Source organism: Erinaceus europaeus, chromosome 7 (genome assembly GCF_950295315.1).
Source record: "Erinaceus europaeus chromosome 7, mEriEur2.1, whole genome shotgun sequence".
Taxonomy (NCBI): domain Eukaryota; kingdom Metazoa; phylum Chordata; class Mammalia; order Eulipotyphla; family Erinaceidae; genus Erinaceus; species Erinaceus europaeus.
The window spans coordinates 9,102,825-9,126,296 of NC_080168.1; the positions used below are offsets into that span (position 1 = coordinate 9,102,825).

A 23,472-nucleotide genomic window follows, 5' to 3' on the forward strand; every position below is an offset into this window, starting at 1 on the left:
ACAAAAAAAAAAAACAATTAAAAAATTAATCTCAAGTCTGTTTCCAAAAGGCTAAAATAGGGGACGGGCAGTGGCACATTACCCAGTTGAGTGCACTGTTACTGTAGGTGTCTCTCTCCTTCGGTCTCCTCTTTCGGTTTCTCTGTCCTCTCTATTCAGAAATGAAAAGATTGGCGTATTGCACCAAAGTAAAAGACTCTGGGGTGGGTGGGTGGAGGAGAGTACAAGTCCTGGAAAAGGATGACAGAGAACCTAGTGGGGGTTGTACTGTTATGTGGAAAACTGAGAAATGTTATGCATGTACAAACTATTGTATTTACTCTGGACTATAAAACATTAATCCCCCAATAAAGAACTATTTTTTAAAAAAGAAAGAAAAGAAATGAAATGAAAAGAAGGGCAGTAAGATAGCTGTGCAGGTACCAAGCCTTAGCAATAACCCTGGTGGCAAAAAAAAAAAAAAAAAGGCTTAATAATTGAAGTTCACAATGATCTGTGTCCTTACACAGGACACAACAGTCACCTGCTGCTTAGTCGAGAAAGTTCAACAGGTGTATGTGTGTGTGTTTTGGGGGGAAGTCTTACTATTTCAAGTGACAACAGTTTATTATTAAAAAGAAAAAGAAGAAACACAAAAGCAAAGCCCTTCCCCATGGTGGGAGGACTGAGATGATTCCATTTGTTTAAATATGCCTTTTCTGACAGTTTTAGGCAGATCAGCACTCCTAATACAGGAATGCTGGGGACCCCTCTCATGGGGGCAGCAGACCTAGCAATGCTCCATGGCCCTAGCCAGGAACTTGGGATACCAGGAGACTAGGAAAAAGCAGCAGGAGCAGAGAGGACTAGGCCCCAGGCTGCCCCGGAGAGGGCCAGGCAACATCTCAGTAGCTGGCCTGGCCTTTGAGCTGTTTGGGTGCTACTGTGGAGCCAGGACTCTTTCTTCGCTGTGCCATCATCTCATCAGCAGACCAGGAAGACCAAGGCAGCACAGAGGCCCTTGGGATCTAGACAGGAATATAGAGTCTCAGGCCCCGCCCCAAAGCCTCTCCATGGCAACCCAAATCTGAACTAACTCTTCAGGACTTTGGTCCAAGAGAGGAACTCAGCTGTTGTGTCCACGTAATGCTTTCTTCCCCACCCAGGGAGGGGTGTGGGATGGGACTCTTGTTGTTTCTCCCCTTTTATACCACCACTTTTGAAAGCAACTTGAGATTTCATGAGTCTTTCTCTTGGTCACTGAGAGTCAGTTGAGTACTCTGGTTACTGGACTTTTTCTCTGGTTACTGGTGGTGCTGGCGATCAAATCTGGGATCCTATGTGTTATCAAAGTATGCTAGGTAGTGTTGCATTGCAGCAGTGCAAAGGACTCTGGGCAAGAAAGGGGCTAGAGAAGGCACTGCGGTCCAGGTGCATGACGGAGGAAAAGGAACTAAGCTGGGGGTGAGAGTGTTTTTGTAGACCCCTATTATGGGGAGATGAGAAATAGTACCCGTGTATCAACAGTTGTACTATAAACAATTAGCCCTCCCCAATAAGATGACCGAAAAGGGAATGTTCACTGCTCTTACCCAAGCAAATGCCGCAGCCAAATTTAAAATCTAAATTCTATTCCACGTGTCCCAGGGAAAGATCACAAGCACTGACATCCGTGAATTCATTTAGACAGTTTTCTTTAATTAACGATGAAGACACTACAGTTCTAAGTACCAGACAGAATCAGAAGAAAATAAAACTGAAAATAAGCATAACACTATAAAGAAAACTTGGAAAAGTGAAACACTTCTAAATAAAAATATATACCTGGCCTGGTACCCATTACATATATACATAGTACATGTTATACACATATATACAATCAATGTTTTGGTAGCAATAGAGACCATGCATTGGTCCTTTTATACACAGATGAAGTAGCACCATGAACAGCACCACTATCTTCAGATGATCAACCAAACTGCACAGACATTAAATGAGAAAAAAAAAAAAAAGATGAATTTAATCTGGCCCACCCTGTAGCCAAAAGGTGTAAGGAAAATTGTTCTGGGAACTACATTCTTAAGCCAATAGCAAAGTTCTTTAAACAAAAAAAAAAACCTAACTAAAGATGTCTATAGAATACAGGTTAACGTTTGTTTTTTCTTCCTGTTTTCCTACATTTGTCCTAGCATGTGGCACATGTTAGCAGTAGGGACTTAAGCAAAAGAAGGGACTTCCGGGTCAGGGGAGGGAACAGTCTAAGAACTCTTAGTGCTGCCACCAGGAACACCAAGTTCTCAAGACACTAGCAAAGGAAGGTAACTCACCAGTTAAATCACACACTTTCAATTCTATGAGCTACTTCTGAACTCTCTACTACTGATGTTGTTAAGGGTTTAGGGTCACTCTCCGTATAATCCTATTCCCTCTCAGGACCTAATTGATGTTCAGGGGACTCAGAGAGATACCAAATCTGGCATCTGATAACTCTTCCCCCACAATTAGGATACTGATTAATGGAAGTAGGCTAGGCCCTCTAAGATCTTTGACATGGCTGTGGAAAAGAGCAAAGGTATCCATGTCTAAACCATGGCATTGTATTGACAAAAGGACAACTTAGGTTCACAGAATCAAATTCAGGCTGGAGGTCTGCTCTACGCATCAACAAGGTCAAACCTTCTTGTCTCCCTAGAAAAGCATGCTTCTTCCTTTCTCAGCAGCCTTTAGAAAGGCAACACTACCTCCAACTAGTACTTGACATGTCCTAGGAACACAGGTTCCCTGTCAAGTCATTAAAAAGAGATTTCATACTTGAGTTACATTAATTCCCATGTACATGTCTGAAGAGTCCTGTCATTCCGTCCCATCAAGGTCTTAATTCCATGTGGTCTGGTTTCAGTGCCTCTTTGTGACAAAAACTGACCCAGGAAGTTCTGCCAATGAAGTCAGAGCACTTACCATGAATTCAACTTCAGTATAATTAAAGTTCCCAACTATGTGGCACAATACATTAAGGATATGAGATCAAACAAAACAGGGTTACAAAACTGCAAAAATACTGTATCTTATGGAGAGTAAAGCTATTTTTTGAATATTTGAAAAGATAGCCCAGCTAAGAAATAATAGACGGGAAGAAGGAAAAAAAAAAAAAGGTGGGGTGGGGAGGGGAAGGTCTGAAAATTTCACTTCTGGCTATCTGATTTTTAGTCAGTCCATTTTTTTGCAGTCACTCTAGATGAGTCAAGAGAGTCCCTGACCTTTGACGGTCAGGAAAAAAGAGCCACAGTGTCACATCAGTGCTGACTTGTCACTATTGACTCGTAGTTGATCATTAATGGATTCTCTTCTCTTCTAGCTGGTTCTAGGACATTTTTTTTTAAAACCCAGAATGCAGATAGCATCAAAGTCATGAAACATATTTGTTCTTTCCACAAAGGAGAATTTTAAACCTCTGCCCAAGTCTCTAAGAAAGAACACTATGAAAGTTTGTATCAGAAGGAAAATGCTGCTGACTTACAGGTCACCCAGAGGCCACTAGAAGTTCCATTAATGCCAGTTCTCAGCTTACATTACTCAGAAGTACTTTGAAATGGATAAAAGCTAACTTTCTTCAAGAGGAACTGAACACAAGGACTTAACAGCCGATATTGCTCAAGGTCAACTTCTAATGGGGCCAGAGCTTGAGTTTCCGCCTTGAATCCACGCACCTTCCAGTTTCCAATTGGTGAAGTTTGATATCACCTTACAACCCAGCTTTGGGGACAATAGGAACAGCTTAAATAAGAATTTCTACTGTTAAAGACTACTTGACTCAAGGAAACATCAGAGAAATGAAGTCAAGAGATGAATTTTCCAGTCTGTTCTCATCTAAAAAATGCTTTTGAATCCACATGCAGAGATGCCTTGGTAATATATATTCCAAGGCTAGCTTGGGAAAGAATAACCAACTTTACAGGAGAATGATTGGAGTTGATTCTTTTCATTGATTTTTCCTTAATGACTTACACCCCGCATTCAAGGGTGGGGGTTGGGGAAAGAAAGCTTACTGCTCCCTACATTAGCAAGAGTCTGAGTAATTGAAAAATGGCAGCTGAACCATGAAAGTAATTTCATGAAAGTGAAAAATAAAACCCTTTCATAGTAGATTTTTCACATTTCTAATGTTCTCTCTTAATAAGAAATTTTGGAATTCAGCCCATTCCTTGAAAGCAATGAGCTCCTAGGACTCCATACCTAGTTATCTTGGAAGTGGATGAGCATTTGAGTGATTAGAATCTGCCGAGAAGAACAGGGAACCACAGACCACATGGTCTGTCAGGCCATTCAGCAAAGTCAATGTTCACACAGGCCTCTGCAGTGTGGAGGGTTCCACTGAGTCTCATTCCCCTTTGAAAAGGTAGGGTGTGTGTGTGTGTGTGTGTGTGTGTGTGTGTGTGTGTCTGTGTGTGTGTGTGTGTGTGTGTAGATGTCATTTCTTGAGGGGCAGAAGCCACTGCAATGCCATCTCTCCCCAACTCTGAACCCTTCTTAGCAGTCCTATCTTCACCCTGAGAGTTCAACCCGGCAGAGAAATAAAACACTGCTCATCTGAGCAGCGGGATGGGGAATTCCTGATGGAGGAGAGTTTTCAAGAGCCCAAGATGGGTATCATTCTACTTAACCCTGAGGGGTTTTCTAGTGAAAAGATGAAAAACTCCATAGGTTCTGTCTTTATGTGGTTGTGTGCTCTCTGTGAACTGGGTCTTCCTAGCTAATCATGAATAGGCTCATACCCACCAGGGCAAAAGGGCCAAATTACAATCAGTTTGCTAATGAAACACTGGAGGTTCTGAGAAAATGTGAGCTGAGGGTCTCAAGGAACATGACATGTGGCATTGGTCATGAAAACACCACTTTCTGGAATTTTGATCTCTGGCTAGAAGTTAAAGACAAGCACCCCCTTGTCTTACCATCTTTCTCGAGACAACACAGGAAACAAATACCCTAAACGTGTATACAGGGGGGAAAAAGTGGTTAATGGAGCAGGAAGCTTACAGAAGTGGAGAGGGAGGGGGAGAAGAAAAGATCAACAGTCTCTAGTTTATTATGAATAGAAAGAAATTTCCAGAATTTACAAACACCCACATTGTTCATTCCAAAGAGAGCTTTTGATTTGAAGGGATCACTCATGTCTCCTTCTCTTTACAGTATATACAATGGAAGACTTTGATTTCCTTTTCTTGTAATTTTGCTTCCATTCAATTGCCAATTTTAAGCTGACACTTGGAAATCCTCAGTAGAATATATCCTTCTTCAGTTTAATTAACATAGCCTACTGCCTTCCAGGGAAAAAAATACAAAATTAGGATTAACTCTTGTCAGGATCTCAGCTCAACTTCAGAGCTATATTACAAGAGAAAGTATCAGCAAATAGAACTATACAATTGAGAACCATACTTCTTCTTCTTTTCGTCTAAACTACACTCTTAAAACAAGGATCGTACCCTAGTCTACTTTTTTTTTTCCTCCCAGGCCTTGTTTTAAGCATTCACTCCACTCTTTATAACAGAACATTGTATACCTCAGTTCCACATCCAAAAAAAAGATGTGCTATAAGAAAAGTTACATTTTAATTTAAAAAATTACACATAGAAATCAAAACCTATGTTAAATATTTAATAGTCTCTCCACCCCACGTGAACAGTTCCATGTGAGATAATTTACAATGACGCGTGGTCGTGCACAGTTCCAGCAGCAGATGAAAATGTATCCTGTCAGTGTGATGAGAGGAGACCCCTTCTCTCATGGCATGGCGGTGGGCCCATCAGCTTGGGTAGCCAGCTAAGTCCTTAAGGTTGAAGATGAACTTTATGCAGACTCATTGTTCTGGTGTCACAGTGCTTTTGAAATTTTATTTTATTATTATTATTATTATTATTTTTGCTTGGCATAATAGAGAATGTGCAGTTCAGTCAACGAACTCCTGAGGATTGTATAAAGTAAACAAACTGAAATGGATACATCGTACCATCTACTGAGGAGGAAGATGCGAGGTCCTGGTTGTGAATCACGACAAAATAGAGTCTGGGTACCCATGAGTTAAAGGAGGATTTGCTGAGGTCATTTAGGTCTTCATTCTGAAAAGGAAAGAGGAAAGAAGTCATCATTTCAGGTATCTCAAAATGGACAGTTTAATCACTTTCTAAGGCCTTCTTTTTTAAAAGGGGGCCAGTACCACATAAAGTTGCAAGCGCAAACATATTGTGCAGTTACATTCAACCAATGACTTTTCAAAACATGTTTTTTTTCTCTTCCTTTTGAAAGGCAGAGAAGTCTAAAGGGATCATAAACTCAAAGTAGTCAATAGTCAATCGGTCAACAATCATCCTTGTAACTTGAAGATTTCAGAGATTTAGCAATGCAAAATTCTTTGATGGAAACAAAGCTGTCCATCACAGTTATTACTATAAAATATAGCAAACAGGTTATACTCAGGCTGTTTAATCTTCTTTTGGCAGACAGTCAACTGAGCAGACTTTAGGATTTGAAGCTGCATTATATTACATTACAAACTCTGAACTCAGTTTTTAATGTGACACTGTTTGACATGAGTATTTTCAGTGCCGAAAGGGGACCCAGGTACTACAGACCTAGTTGATTACTAAGTGAAAGAAGGGATTCCAATTTAGACCTAGGAGAAATAAGTCATCTGGCATAAGTACATTTTCCCATTGTAACTTAAGAAGTACTCCAATAGGCATCATTCACTCCCCTGCACAAAGCAGATCAAGAAAACCTTTTTTTCTTAAAAAAAAACAAAAAACAAAAAACAAAAAAAACCTCTCAAACATTTTATTAGACAATCCTTCTGAGTTCTATACTTTCCATGCATTCATAAGTTATTAAAGAATATCAATATGTACAGGATGTCCTGGAGTAGGTAATATGCCACAGAGTAATAAGTCAATAAATGTAGGTGGAATAAGTGGCTGAATGAAGCACTATGGTGAATACAAAGCTGAATTCTAGCACAGATCCTGCTCCCAAGAAATTCAAAAAAGGAAGGTAAACTCTTTCTAAGTGGAATGCAAAGAAGAAAGCTTTACAGTTTGGGGTCCGGGTAGTTGAGCACACATGTTACAATGTGCAAGGACCTGCTTTCAAGCCCCCAGCTCCCACCTGCAGGGGCAAAGCTTCTCGAAGTGGTGAAGCAGTGATGCAGGTGTCTGTCTCTCTCCCTCTCTATCACCCCCTTCCCTCATGACTTCGGGCTGCCTATCCAGTAAATAAAAAAGGAGGAGGAGGAGGAGAAAAACAGAGGAGGGGAAACCTCTAGCTAGGGATCTAGAAGAAGTTCCTTGCTGGTACCCTTGGCCGGCTTAGCAAAGGGAAGAATACTTTGGGGATGTGGGTATTGTTGATAGTGTGTGTTAATTCAGCATTGTACCTTCTAGAGTTTAACAGGAGGGTTGGCATGTAGGTTCTCACTAGATACTAACGATGCCAGTATACATGAATCTATACTTACAAATGCATGTCTGAATGGATAATAATATAGATTTTTGATTTACAAATAAAAAAAAAACTTCATTGGTAACTGGCATACTCCGGAAGCAAAGGTGCTAATTATCCTTCCCATGGAGGGTACATGAGAAAACAAGGTCTTGGAGGGACAGAAAGCAGCTGTGGACAGGCCAAAGGATGAACATGGTTTCACTGGAGCACAAAGTATGTGATAGGGGACAGAAGAAGTTAAGTCCATGGATGTAGGCTGGGTAGTTAGCAAAGAGCTTTGAATGTCAGTTTAAGGTATTATCACTCATCTGTAACAGTAAAGGCTCTCCTTATGATGAGATTAAGATGTTGCTGTAACAACCCATGTCAGTTACACTGACATTGATGAAACCCAAAATTCACATAATGTCATCACTGGCCAATGTAATTCTCCCTCCCTCTGAAGGGTGAAGGAGCTTTATGAGACCAATTTGCATTCACCATCTACCCGGCTTTCACATTAACTCAAAATTTACCAAACTAGGACACTAGCTTTAGGAGACTTCTGTTTACAACAGCAACTCCACCCCTGCAGGAATGTTTGCAGTCTCTCTAAGTAGAAATAATGACTTGACACTGCTCCAACAATGCTGTAAAAACAAGCCACTCCTGGCTTATCCCTAATTGCCAGAGAAACAGGATTTACTTTGTGTGCCTTCTATAAGTGAAAGGAAAAACTCATTCTTTCAAAACCCCAGAGAATAATCTCCATAGCTCGTGTCTTCTTTCAAGTGTCTCCTGGATTCATGTAGTGATCTCCCAGAATGCTCCTGTCCACATTTCTGGGATAGAACTTCAGGCCTAAAATCAAGGAGGACACCTGTAGGCTATTAAAGGGCCTAAAACAAACAAACTGCTCAATGTAAAACAAGAAGGTAGAAAGAAGGGCACCTGCTATGTTTTCCATTTTCTTTTCCTTTTTAAAAATTTATTATTATTATTTTAAAAAATATTTATTTTATTTATTTACTCCATTTTGTTGCCCTTGTTGTTTTATTGTTGTAGTTATTATTGCTGTCATTGTTGTTAGATAGGACAAAGAGAAATGGAGAGAGGAGGGGAAGACAAAGGGGGGAGAGGAAGATAGACACCTGCAGACCTGCTTCACCGCTTGTGAAGCGACTCCCTTGCAGGTGGGGAGCCAGGGCTCGAACCAGGATCCTTACACTGGTCCTTGGTCCTTGTGCTTTGTGCTACCTATGCTTAACCCGCTGTGCAACAGCCTGTTTAAATTTATTTTTAAAAATTTATTTATAAAATAAAAAACAGACAAGACCATAGGATAACAGGGGTATAGTTCCACACAACTCCCGCTACCAGAGTTCCCCTTTCCTCCCTTGAGTGCTTTCCTATTTGTTATCCCTCTGGGAGCATGGACCCAGGATCATTATAGGGTGTAGAAGCAGCAGGGACAACATAATGCTTCCCGTTTTCTATCTGGCTCTCATTCAAAGTGGCTGGATGAGTAGCTTAGTGCAGGAGCAAGCTATATCCAGCTCTGCCACCATTTGTGCCAACCAGCCTGGTGCAGTGGGTGGAGATTGATGGTCCTCTGAGGAGAAAGGAATAAGACGGCTTCCCTGGACACCAGAATCTATGGCTTTGGGTCACTCTGAAACCATCCTTGTAATCTCCCGCAAGTGTGCATGCTCAACAAGCAGGAAATAAAAAAAAGTGCTATTGATCCCATCAATTCCCTCCCACTTCTTAGCATACTGCTTAGCAAAGGCCTTTATCAGAGAAACTGATCAATGTGTGCCTCTGCCAGGAATGCTGCCTAAGAGCCATCTAGGAAAAAGGTGAAACCAAGTGGGAACACTGACAGCGGAAGAAACAGAGACAGGAGGTTGTAAACAGGCAATAGACTCCTGGAGAGACTTAAAGGGAAACTCTCAAGTTCACATCTGCTTATTTTTGTGTAAGTATGAGGGAGAGAATGAGTATTAGTGTCAGTGTGTGTGTGTGAGTTGTGTGTGTGTGTGTGTGTGTGTGTGTGTATGTAAAGCTTTACTACCAGGTAATGACATGGATGTTAAACAGGCGTCCCCTCAGTGAGAACCATTTGTCGCTGTAGCCATGCTGAGCTCTGCCTACTTATTCACACAGCCATTGTCCCAGGCATTTCTGGAATGCCTGCTCAAGTTCCTGTTTCTTTTTTTTGCAATTACTTCCTCAGCCTTGGGCATATACCTTTGAATGGTCTCTATAGTTGCCTGCCCCTCTTGGCCCTCAGGAGGACATATTTGATCTTTGGAGATAGCCAAAAAGCTCTGACGGCCAAATATGGTGGTGAATAAAGGGGCTGGTGAAGCTCAGCTGTGGTTCCCAGAGAGGTTTTCTCTAAAGTCAAGCAACTCCAGAACTGAAGTCCCTCAAACAGCCATTCTTCATTATATTAATAAGTTTTACTGGAAAGGAACTCCCTCTGAACATTATGGATAGACCTGGACGTGTGCTTCGAGGGCTCTACATGCATGGGCCTAGCTGCCCTGCTAATACATGGAACTTCAGCAGAGCAACTAACTCCCTTGAAGAAAAGTAACCACAAATAGCCCATATGTTTGTAATTTGTCAATATCTTGTTTAGAAAAAGCAAAAAGGCACACAGGTGCCTTTCAGTTAGTCATTCAATTCACTAAACATCTCTTGAGTGACACACAAGAATGAGCATGAGAGTTTTTTTCAGACACCTATCATGGAGAGATGAGAAACTATGCCCATGTGTCAACAGCTGCCCTATAAGCTATTAAGCCACCAATAAAAATGATTAAAAAAAAAAACCTGACAAAATCTGGAATAAGCACTGAAAAAAAAAGACATAGGCATGAGTATGTTTTATGTACTCTGTATATTAAACACCAAGGGACAAGCACAAGAGGCAAATATTGCTACGGAATTTTGCAGATACATAAAACTCATTTGTAACACAGAGAGTAGAAACAAAAATTCAAAGCATTTCCTTGGAGAAGAGTTGTGCAAATATCAAATGGTGATGTTCCTAGGACACATTCCCTCTAGTAACACCAGGGGGAATAACTTCGGGGCCCAGAGATCCATGCACCTGTCACAAGATTTAGCAGCAGGAAATTACATTTTGCACAAGACTTCATCACCATATCAACATCTATTCTACCCTTCCATGTGTGTCTTCCGGAAAGATAAAACCCACCTAATCCTGTTGCCAGTAATGAAAAAAATGTAATTTGTAAAGCACTGTCAAGTAAGTCAACACTTGAGCCATGCTACTTGAGACCTATAGATTATTGCATTATTGCAGCCAGTAGGAATTTACATCTTCTGGCTTTGACCCACTTAAAACTATGCCTAGGAACACTGCAAAACAAAAGCTGTCACTTTCTTTCACCCTGGCTCAGCCTCCTGATTAGTGTTTACTGTGAACGCAGCTGAAAACAGCACAGGGTTTTTATGGAGAGAAAGAGAGAGAGAGAGAGAGAAAGGGAGAGAAAGAGAGAGAGGGAGGAAGAGAGGCATTTTTTCAGCAGTGTATTTTTTAAGCCAACCTCACTGATTGAAAGGTTTGATCTTTCTGTTGACTGCGTTAGTCAAGGGCAATGAAGTTTAAGAGTATCTGGTCAGAGCATTAGTAGTAGTTTCTACCGTTACTAGTAGGAGTGTAATATACAGGGTTTGGCTATTGCCATATATTATATTGCAGCTAGAAAGAAACTCTTTCTCATGGAACTATGCTTGGAAAAAAAAAAAAAAGACACAGTAATGACTTTTCCTCAATGGAGATCATTGTTCAAAATCGTATATTGTGGATTCAACTGGAAGAAAAAAAAAGCTCATATAAATTCCTCCATTTAGGGAACTGTGTCAAAACAGCTTACTTTATTTCTCTTAAATAGCTCTCACTTAAAAAAAAAAGAGAGAGAGAGAGAGAGATTTTGAGTACAATACAGAAAATTTACAAAATACAGAAAATGAATGGATATTATGCATGAATCTTACAACCCAGGGAAAACTACCATGGAGACCACTTGCAGCTGTAGTTCTAATTTCACTAGATTTGAACTTTTAAAATTCTGCCTTGAATGCCCAAAATGTTTAACGAGAAACAGAAACAAATGTCTTAATAGTAGTTAGATCTTCCCTATTCTTGAATATCTATGATGAGAAAACGTTGAAATGCTAAGCAACTTTTGGGGCTGAGCTGTGGTGCACCTGGTTGAGTGCACATGTTACAGTGCACAAGGACCAGGGTTCGAACCCCCGGTCCCCACTTGCAGGGGAAAAGCTTTGCGAGTGGTAAAGCAGGGCTGCAGGTATCTCTCTGTTTCTCTCCCTCTCTATCTCCCTGTTCCTTCTCAATTTCTGGCTGTCTCTAGCCAATAAATAAATAAAGATAATTAAAAAAGAAAAACTCTAAGCAACTTTTGAAATGTTCTTGGGGTTCTGTACCACTGTCAGCCATCTCCCAGTCAGGTCAGTGTGTTTGGGGTAGAGCTTGTGAAACCAGAAAGTCCCTGCATTTTCCAGTTGTGATTTTCAAAAACTGAACTCCTTATGGGAATCAAATGGATAAGAGGATTTAGAAGAACCAGAAGAGGACAAGGATTCCTCTCAAAGATTCCCTCTGAGTGCAGAGAGAGGCTAGAGGAGAGGTTGCTGAGGAGCCTTGTTGCTGTCAGGATACTGAGCATGATACCTGACATGTTTTTTCTTGCTTTCCCAAGTCTGTGTGGTTCTTATTTCATACAATCACACATTTATATTCTACTAGACAAGGCTCCTCTGACCACCATTCATTTCTTCAGCCATCTCATTGATGCTGATGCAATGAACTCACCATACCACTAATGCACAACAGTCTAGGTCTTCTGAAATGTGTGTGTATTAATAAAAAAAAACTCTTATAAACTGCAAAAATAACTTTGCAAACATGACTGAAATCTAGCTAATGGGACCCAGCAACATGTCAACAATCATCAGTATGGAATCCACTTACAAGTATAATGGGGTATAGGTGTTTCTTATTTTAACATCTTATTTTAAGACTCCTGAGGTAGCTAATGGACTGTAAAACCCTTAGAAAAGGAATCACTGAAAGAACTTCCTGGCTTAGGGCTTGAACTCTACCAACTGGGATAGATGTTGGATGGCATCTAAGGCACGGAGAATACTATGAGCTCAGCTCTGTTAATTGTGGTAACCATCTCAGGAAAAAACAGACAAGCTAAATGAAGAGAGCTTTAAGTTTGGGACGCCATTATATGGGGACTATGGGATAGGACATAATTATGCAACAAGAAAACATTCTCAGTTGTCTTAGAGCTTTCAGACTTTAATCCACCTCCGTTCTCCCTCCAAATGGAGTTCAGAATTAGCTCAAGAACAAAAGTTAGAGGTCAAAGATGTCCCTGACTCTAGTCATTTCAGGATCTCAGGGTCTTCAATGAAAAAAGAAGAGTCAAGCCAGAGTTTTCATGAAGCTGCTTAAACAGCACTTTTGCCTGGTGCGAGTCACATGTGAACGGACCAGGGAAAAATCACAAGGTCTCTGGCTGGCCAGCCCTTCTGGCGCATAGGGTTGCCAAGGCAGAAAACTCAGGGAACACTGCCAACATGTGCAAGGCCACCCTGTTCCAGCTCCCCCCTGTCTCAGAGAAAGACCTTCTGGAGGGGCTGGAGACTTCAGGAGACCACCAAGGAAGACAGGCAGGTGTATTCTAAAAGGCAAGCAGAGAGGGCAAGACCTTCCAGTCTGGGAGCTCCCCATGCAAGGCAGGAGGGAGGCTTGGGAAACTTTGCAAGATGGTTAGAAGCTGACAGGGAAGGTAGATTAAAACAAAGACATATGGTTCTCTACAATGAAAGTCTTCTGTCAACTGTGTGTGAAGGAAATCTGGATAAACACTCAGAAATCTTTTAAGCCCAAGGATATTCACTTCAGCTATTTCCCACCCTCTTAAACAAAACAAAACAAACAAACAAACAAATCAAAAAGGAGCATGCTAATAAAGGCATCAGGAAAATCAATGTAAATCAGTGTTTCTACCCAAATGATAATGTACTCCCACAGATGGGGCCATCAAGGCTCAGGAATTGAAGATAACACATACCCCCCAACAACCCCCCTACTTTAGAAAATCATCAAAGTCAGGTCTTTCTTCTCCCTCTCACAACAGTGATTTCTGCAGTCATCTTTCTCCCTCTCCAGAATGACATCCCTGCTCTGAGGTTTATACTGTAACTCCACATCATTTCTTCTTACAGAAGAAGAATAGAGGTTTCACTGGTCTGGCTTTGATTCAAACCAGTAGAGTTTCCATTCAAATCACAACATGGTTTACAGTGTAGTGCAGAGATAGTAAAATGCGTTGGCAACACTATTTCTGAAATTCGGCACCAGGGAATTAAGTCGACTGAGTCCTATTGATTTTACTTTTCCTCTTAAAATCAAAATACATTTTGCATATTTTGCCTGCTCCCTGGATTGCTTAAAAAAATGCAAGAACCCATTTTGACATGAGAGCAATTGTCCAATGACCCAGTTGTTTCTTATTGCCATCTACTTCTGCATCAGAGCCGAGGAATCAGAAGACAGAACAAACATTCTGAGTCTAGCAGTGGGTTAGGTAGGGCTAATTAACACCGCTGACATCACTTTTGGCACCCAGTGAAAAGGGAAAACCTGTGTTTAATCTATTTCCTACTCACCGCAAGTTTTAGCTGGAGTACCTGATAAAAAAGGGCTGTGGTTGACTTTATGGAAGGAGTGGGTCATGGAAGAAAAATGCATTGAATAGAACAAGCATCTTTTAAAGGAACCACAAGGGCCCAGAAGGTGGTTCAGTACGTAAAGCACACGCCTTATGACATCCGAGGCCCTGAGTTCAATTCCTGGCACCACATGGGAGTACCATGGACAGTGCCTAAGAGAGCTCCAGAGATGAAGTGGTGCAATGGTCTCTCTCTCCCTCCCTCCCTCCCTCCCTCCATCTACTGGGTTGTTGGAAAAGTTATAAAGCATTTTTAGAAGGAGCATGCCATGGCTTTTCCAACAACCCAATAAACACAGAAACTGAAAAAAAAAAAAAAAAAAGCAGCTTAGGAGGCCTGGTGATGGTCTACATGTGTGAACACCTTGGTTCTGTCCCCAAAGCCACATTGAGAAACTAAACACATACAGGTCAGGTGGTGGCTTTGCCAGTACAGCACATGTGTCACCATGTGTGAGGACCCAGGTTCAAGCCCCAGGTCTCCACCTACAGGGGGTGAAGCTTCATGAGTGTTAGAGCAGTACTCTGGGTGTCTCTTCTTCTCTGACTCCCCCCTCCTCTCTATCTCTCACACTCTATGAAAAAAAAAAAATGTCAGGAAGAGTGTGGTGATACAGGCACTAAGCCCAGTGATAAAGCTAGTGACAAAATAAAAACAAATAAATGTATATGTAAAATTAAAATAAAATAAAATTAAAGAACCACAAAGCACCCCAGCTATGACCCAAATTTCCTTCCTAGAAGTGTTTTCGGTTATTACATGGACCTGGTGGATGACAGGGTCACTCCCAACTATCCCTTGCAAAGCCTTCTCAGTAGTTGACTTTCCTCACGACCCACAAATAGGCAGCATCTTCTGAAAACCCATCTTCATCATCACCCATTACTCACAAAGGGTGATCACCTTTGCTTTCCTTCTTCCCTGGAGAGAGCCCAAGGAAAAATGTGGAGAGGAGTTTCCTCTGGGATTCTTTGAAGTTTAAGTGCTTTCCCCCACCCCCTTTTCTTATCGTTAAACGAATCAAAATAATCAAAGAAAAGGCCAGGCGGTGGTGCACCTGGTTGAGTGCACATGTTACTATGTGCAAGGAACCGACTGCAGCCTCTTGATCCCTGCCTATGGGGGGAAGCCCTACGTGTGATGAAGCAGTGCTGCAGCTGCCTTTCTCTCTCTCTCTCCCTTTCCCTCCACTCAATCACTATCAAATAAAGACATATAAACATTGAAAAAAAATAATGAAAGAGCATTTTCAGAAATGGGTTATAAATACATAGGCATAATTCAACTATATTCAATGCACATAGCCCCCCTGTTTCACCTTATGGATTCCTGCCAAAGAAATGCAAGTCATAAAGACTTCTGGGCTTTGAGAATGATTCCTATACACAAGTTGATACTCAAGAATATGGGGGGACCAGGTGGTGGTGCACCTGGTTAAGTGCACAGATTATACTCCATAAGGACTCAGGCTGAAGCCCCGACTCCCCACCTGCAGTGGGAAAGCTTCACAAGGGCTGGAGCAGTGCTGCAGGTTGTCTCTCTCTCTCTCTCCTCTCCCTCTCCCCTATCAAATAAAATAAAGTTTATTCATATATATATATATATATATATATATATATATATATATATATATATATGGAGGTGGCCCATCTATCCCAGGTTACAGAAAGCTGGAGAGGGGTGCTGCTTAATTTAATCAAGTTCTATTAAAGTTCTAAAGTTCTAAAGTTGCTTGCAATAAATTAAAATACAGGCAATAAACACATGTTTCCCTGAGTGGCCACTGCCAGAGTGGTAAGTGAAGACTGTCTGCAATTTTGAATACTACAAGGCAATTTAGGAAGGAATTTGAGCCGCAAAAGGTTATTTTGGGGAATAAAGGTAGAATTATATAGTTGTTATTGGCTTCTCCCCCCCCACCCCTGCCCCAGCACTGCTCAGTTCTGGCTTATGACGGTGTTAGGACTCGAACCTGGAAACTCATCAAGTCTTTTGCATAAGTCTTGCTTCCCCGAACCCTGTGAATGCTTTTTAAAGATTGGTCAATTTCAACCCAGAACTGATTTCTAAGCTAAAATTTAAAAGGAGTCAGTCACGTTCTTTCTCTCCTACTGTCCCTGTCTTTTTGGCTTTGCCCAACTCTCGAGTATAAGATCAACTTTATATTTTAAAAACTAAGATCAAAAAGAGTGCTCCAAAGGACACAGCGCCAGAACGTCTCCAAAGGCCATGGCACTCCTGGGTACTGTGTAGGGCTTAAACCTGGGTGGCACACGTGCCAAGGCAGGGCAGTCTATCAAGGGAGCTATCTCTCCAGCACCCTTGTTGTTTTTTCTTTTGTGCTATTTGCCCCAGCACTAAGTCTTCTGAATCTCAATATTTTCATCATGTAACAGGGGTTAAAAGAATTCTTTTCCTAAAAATAGCCCACTGAGAAGTTCTTATCATAATGCTTGACACAAGGAAGCTCCCAAATACTTGTTCTTAACTGCAACTCTTGTTTCTAAGAACTAGGAATCCTCACAGCTTCTAGCTTCTCTCGATCCCTGAAAAACACACCTGTCAAAAAGTCCCTGATGGGAACCACCAACAAAGATGAACCCACAGAGCAGATACCAGAGCAGGACAAGAGTTGAAGCCAGGATCAGAGGGTATATATCTTGGGAAGAGAGATGATTCCTTTCAGTGAGGAGGTGATACAGAAAAAAAAAAAAAAAAAAAAGCAGAGGAAAAAGAAAAGGTAAATACAGTAGTATCTGATAAGATTTTCCCACAAAGACAGGCCAACTAACTACACACAGGATCGCAGAGTTAAATACGAGGGCAGGGGGGCATTAGCATATCACAAAGCAGATCTTAAACTAATGCCATCTAGAAAAAGGACCATGGATTGGCCCCTTCTATCGCTTTACCTGAAGGAAGGAGAAGCGTGGAGGCCCCCACCCTCTCTGAGGCCTCACCCTTCCCGAGTTAGTTCAGGAAAGGCTCCCAATACTCCATGAAAAGAATTTAACAAAGAATCCTACTGAAAAGGCCTAACTAAGTGGGATGTTCTGAGGCCCCATTTCCAGGTTCTGCAGCATGCTTGTAATTACTGGGCAAGGAAGTGGGTGGCTTTTGTTGCTGCATTCTTTCTCCCAATCTCTCATCTGGAGGAATTGAACAGGAGGGTGACACAGTCCCTCAGTGCTGCCAGAGTAATGTGAAGAAAAAGTGAAATCACTGCCAGATGTCCTCTTCTAATCACTGGCAGCTGGAAGAGGGGGAAAAATCAGAGAGATAATCTAGAATAATTGACAAAGTGCACACTGCTGGCATCGCTAAAAGTCTTTGAAGCTGACACTGGTGCCGATTTCTAAGGGGGCTGCAAGCACTTCTCCTTGTCTCAAATGTGGAGGCAAACTTCTTCCGGTTGACCCAGAGGGGGTTGACCTCTCACCCACTGACCTGGAAGTGCCCAATTCTTTGCTTTCATTTCTCAAGTCTCACTTCCACTTTGTTCCTGTTCCTCACTCTTTTTTACAAGAGCTGACATTTGAGCCTTCTTCCTCATTCATTATGAAGATGACTTTAGCTGAAAAGTACCCTGAAGGCATGCTGAGCTGACTAGCATTGTCTTATCATGGCACCTTGAGGGCTGCCTCATCAAATCTTTTTATTTATTTATTTATTAAATATCTATTTATTTATTCCCTTTTGTTGCCCTTGTTGTTTTACTGTTGTAGTTATTATTGATGTCATTGTTGTTGGATAGGACAGAGAGAAATGGAGAGAGGAGGGGAAGACAGAGGGGGAGAGAAAGACAGACACCTGCAGACCTACTTCACCGCTTGTGAAGCGACTCCCCTGCAGGTGGGGAAGCCGGGGGCTGGAGCCAAGGATCCTTAGGCCAGTCCTTGTGCTTTGCACCACCTGAACTTAATCCGTTGCACTACCGCCCAACTCCCTTAACATTTTAAAAAATTTATAAAATGGAAATATTGACAAGACCATAGGGGTACATTTCCATACAATTCCCACCACCAGAACTCTGTATTCCCTCTCCTCCCTTGAAAGTTTTCCTATTCTTTATCCTTCTGGGAGTATGGACCCAGGATCATTATGGGGTGCAGAAGGTGGAAGGTCTAGCTTCTGAAACTGCTTCAATTCTTAACTCACAGGTGGTTTCATGGCCCAGAAGCTGGTGTAGGACTCACATGTGTGAGTCCCTTAAGCTCAACCCTTGGCACCACATGTGCCAGGGCGATGCACTCACTGGCTTTCTCTCTTGAATCCCCAAGCCAATCTGTATTAAGGAAAAAGTATCAGTGACAGAAGAAAATCATCATCTCAAGAAGGAGACTCCTGAAATGGTCAAGGAGGAGTCAACTGAACTTCAACTGGAACATGCCCCTGGGGGAAAACCAAGTCGACTTCTCTTTGCAGGGACTATTTAGCCTCCAAACAAACACATGGCCATGTCTGTAGAGCAGGTGCTCTTGATTTCCATTTGAAGTGTAGAAATAATGTGTCCCTCTCTTCCCTGGACATCTAGCCAAGTCTAGAATAGTTGTGGTCATTACAAATGGGGTCAGGGTGATGACGGATGGACTTCCACTAATGTACTAAGACACACAGCATGGTCCCTTTCAATAATTCTCTGGCTCAGGGTCTGAGAGGTGGCTCGGCAGTAAGACACATGCCTTCCATGAGTGAGGCCCTGGGTTTCATGCCTGGTCATGCACGAAAGCACCATGGACAGCACTCAGGATGGGAAGGAGTGGTGTTCCATGAATGGTGGAGCAGTGCTTTGGTGTTTCTCCTTCCCTCTCTCAAACTCATAATAAAAATTGGATCAGGGAGGCAGCTCAGTGACCTTATGTATGTACAAGGTGCTTGGTTTGTTCCATGACACCACATAAAGAGAAGGAAATATATATATATATCTGTAACATGACTCTACTAGAACTGTCAGCTGCCTTTAACTAGAGAAACTGAGGAAGCCATCAAACATGTCTGTCTGGGTCCATACCAGCTCTTGAGAAGAGATGCTTTTGTCTGTGGTTCCTGTTCAGGGGGCCTTTCCTTTATTCCTAACTTCCAGAGAAGAGCTTCAAGGACCCAGTGGTTGCCTGCCTGCTCAACCACCTTCAGTGACTTCCCGAAAATTATGAATTGTGATTACACTGGTGGAAGGGCCATGTGATGGTGCACCTGTTTAAGCGTTCACATTACAGTGCACAAGGACTCAGGTTCAAGCCCCTGGTCCCCATCTGCAGGGGTAAAACTTCATGAGTTTGAAGCAGGGCTACAGGTATCTCTCTCCCACTCTTTTCAAATTTTCTCTGTCTCTATCCAATAATATATAAATAAAAATAATTTTAAAAAGTCACTGTGTGGTCCAGGAGGTGGCACAGTGGATAAAGCATTAGATTCTCAACCATGAGGCCCAAGTTCAATCCCCTGCAGCACATGTACCAGAATGATGTCTGGTTCTCTCTCTCTCCCTCTCTCTCTCTCTCTCTCATGAATAAAAAAGAAAAAAAATCTTAAAAAAAAAAGTCATTGGTGGAAACTAACTTCTGCTGGTTCCCATCCCTTCACAATCTTATACAAGAAAACAGTTAATCAACCTGATTGATCACTCCAGGCCCCTGTTTTCCTAACTCCCTTCTCCAAAGAAGAACGGGTATTTTTTGGACACAGTGTTACCAGCTGAGGCTCATCATCTTCCAAATATCTAGAAGTTAAAACGGAAGAACTATGGGGTCAGGTTGTAATGTTCCATGTGAGGACCCATGTTCAAGCCCCCCCCCCCCCCCAGCCCTACCTGCAGAGGAGAAGCTTCAGGAGTGGTGGGACAATGCTGTAGGTGTCTCTCCTTTTCTGTTTTTCACCCTCTATCATAGAAAAGGTGTGTGTGTGTGTGTGTGTGTGTGTGAGTGTGTGTGTGTGTGTGAGTGTGTGTGAGTGTGTGTGTGTGTGTGTGAGTGTGTGTGTGTGTGTGTGAGTGTGTGTGTGAGTGTGTGTGTGTGTGTGAGTGTGTGTGTGTGTGTGTGTGTGTGAGTGTGTGTGTGTGTGTGTGAGTGTGTGTGTGTGTGTGTGTGTGTGTGTGTGTGTGTGTGTGTGTGGTGAGGGGTTGGTGGCAACCAGGAATGCTGGAGTTCTCATGCAGCTGTATGGCCCCAAAGATAACCTGGTGACAATTAATTAGTTAATTAACTGAAGGATTAAGTCCCTTCTGCCATAATTGTGAACTTTTAAAAAATATGCCCATTAACTTTGTTTAAGAAACGGCTCATAAGACAGAATACTCTTTTGAAGGGTTTTTTTTTTTTCACCTTTGTGAAAACCTATACACCTTGGAAGAGAGACAATCTTTTGAATTGTTAAAGAGATTTATGTGTTCATTAACGAGAGAGGGAACCAGGACATCACTACTCTGGCACATGCAATGCAGGAGAGAGAACTCTAGATTTCATGCCTGTGAATGCAACACTCTATCCACTGCACTATCTCCTGGGTTGCATAATTTATTCATGTAGTTTTTAAGCACCAGAGCACTGGTCAGTTTTAGTATATGTGATAATGACCTCCTAGATGCAATTCTTACATTCTCCTGCTAAACTATTCCCCCAGTCTTGAAAGATGGTTTTATTATTTAAAAAAAAAAAAAAAAAGAGGACCGGTGTAAGGAGTCTCTTCACAAGTGGTGAAGCAGGTCTGCAGTTATCTGTCTTTCTCTGTCCCTCTGCCTTCCCCTCCTCTCTCTAGTTCTCTCTGTTCTATCCAACAACAATGACATCAATAACCACAACAATGTTAAACAACAAGGGCAACAAGAGGGAAAGTAAGTAAATAAATAAATAAATAATATAATAAAATTTAAAAAGGCGGAAATACGAGGAACAATATGCTGGTTGTTTCTAAGAAGTTTTTCTAGGAAGACACTCTAAAGGCCATTTCCCCAAAATTAAAAAAAAAAAAAAAAAAAAAAAAACAATCAGAGAAGAGGGTGGGAGAGAACAGGGCACATATCCCACCCTCATCGAAAAATAAAGGCTTCATCCTTTTAAAAATCAGGTAATGAATAGAAAGAACAAGTTGTTTTCCAGGTGGGTGAATACACCATTTTTCAGATTGACCCTTAAGGTAGTTGTCACAGGAGAAAGTTCTCTTTAAATATAGTTCCAGGCACTGCTGTGGTCCTAAAGCACAGGATGATGACAAAAGCTGGGCAGGGGTAGATAGTATAATGGTTCTGCAAAGAGACTCTCATGCCTGAGGCTCCAAGGTTCCAGGTTCAGTCCCCCACACCACCATATACCAAAGCTGATCAGTGCTCTGGTAAAAGAGAAAGAAAAATCAAGACAGAAGCTTCTATTCTCTCTAAACTCTATAAACATTGACAAAGTGCCTTCAAAATAAAACCTAACCAAACAATTTTGCCATTCCTATCAAACAGTGACAGGCTATAATTAACACACTTAATCAACAGCTCTCTGATGAGCTTTGTTTAATTCTGCTAAAAAAATAAAATAAAATAAAGCCTGCCAGAAATCTTTTCTATAAGGCCATATCCCACATGACAACGGACTACCTGTCCCTGTGGTTTCTTTAACATTTCCTTCCACAATAATGTAAGGAAAAGCGTGACCAGGTAAACGTTTCTGCTGAGCCTTCTTCTTCAGACATGTTTCTCTTCCTTCCTGTCCCCACCCTGAACTCTGCTCACACCAAACACCAGCCATAGCCAACACGACTCCTCAAGATGACAATGACCTGCCACAAGTAACCGCTGGGATGCTCCCTAGAGAACTTCAGGTAGAGGCTTCCCTGGAGCTTTACTAAATAGAGGTGTCAGAATCAAGGGCAGTCTGCTTGAATGCTAATATTCCAACCTCTGGAACAGTCAGAGAAAGAAAAAAGAGGGGCTTCAGAAGCATCTAACAACATAAAAACACTGGGATGCCTGCCATGATGGTCTTATAAGCCTGCTTTGGGCTTCTCATCTCCAATTCTCTACTAGATATACCTACAGTCTGTTCATTTATTTATCTTTTTTTTTTTTTTTTTTTTACCAGAGCACTGCTCAGCTCTGGCTTACAGGGGACTGAACCTGGAACCTTGGAATCTTAGGCATAAGAGTCTCTTTGCATAACCATTATGCTATCTACTCCTGCCCCTTTATTTATTTATTTTTAATTTTTTCTTTATTGAGAGATTAATAGTTTACAGTTGACAGCAAAATATAGCAGTTGGTGCATGTGTAACATTTCTCAGTTTTCTACATAACTCTCTAACCCACCACACCTAGGTCCTCCTCCACGCCATCATGTTCCAGGACCTGAATAATCCCCCTACCCCAGCCCTAGAGTCCTTAAGTTTGGTGCAGTAGTGCTTGTGTTTTATACACAATGGGCACTCGCTGTTTTTGCTGTCTAAGAAACTATAGAAGAGGCACATACACTCATGCATCTCTGAGTACCGTTATGACTTGAAGTAGGGTAATTCCAGCCAAGGGGGAAACAGGAGTTCTTCAGAATTTATAAGCTAGCCCCCCACTCTGTGACGATTACAGTGTAGTTCTGTACACCTTTTAAAAAATGAATTAACTTTTTTAAAGTTTTCTTTTTTTAATATGTATTTATTTATTTCCTTTTGTTGTCCTTGTTTTATTGTTATAGTTATTGGTGTCATCGTTGTTGGATAGGACAGAGAGAAATGGAGAAAGGAGGGGAAGACAGAGAGAGGGAGAGAAAGACAGACACCTGCAGACCTGTTTCACCGCCTGTGAAGCGACTCCCCTGAAGGTGGGGAGTTGGGGGCTCGAACCGGGATCCTTAGGCCAGTCTTTGTGCTTTGTGCCACCTGCACTTAACCCGATTAACCGCCAGACTCCCAAAATGAATTAACTTTTAAATGCTATCAAAATGCTATCAATTGAGTATCTTGACTAAAAATATAGTTTTAGTATTGATCGTATTCTGTTTCACATTGTTTTCAAGACTATGGTATGTGAACACATGCACACACATACACACAGTTTCCATGAACTAGAGGACCAACATTATTACATATGAGGCTTCAACATCCATCACTTCCTTTAGTCCACACAACCATCCTGAAAATCTTATTCAGATTCTTGCTTGAAAGACAAGGCAACTGAGGTTCGAAAAAGGCTGAGCAAATTCCTCCAGATCTCAAAACTCCTCTATGGGGGCTGAGTGGGATTCC

General features: G+C 41.7%; 1 protein-coding gene across 1 annotated transcript in view; it reads right to left on the reverse strand.

The window, feature by feature from the left end:
• Positions 1-1,656: 1,656 nt before the first annotated feature.
• Positions 1,657-23,472, reverse strand: part of IRS1 (insulin receptor substrate 1) — a 67,301-nt gene continuing 45,485 nt past the window's right edge. Inside the window, exon 2 of the mRNA XM_007520070.3 lies at positions 1,657-6,095. The gene's annotated coding sequence lies outside the window, so the exon portion shown is untranslated. The remainder of the gene's footprint in view (positions 6,096-23,472) is intronic.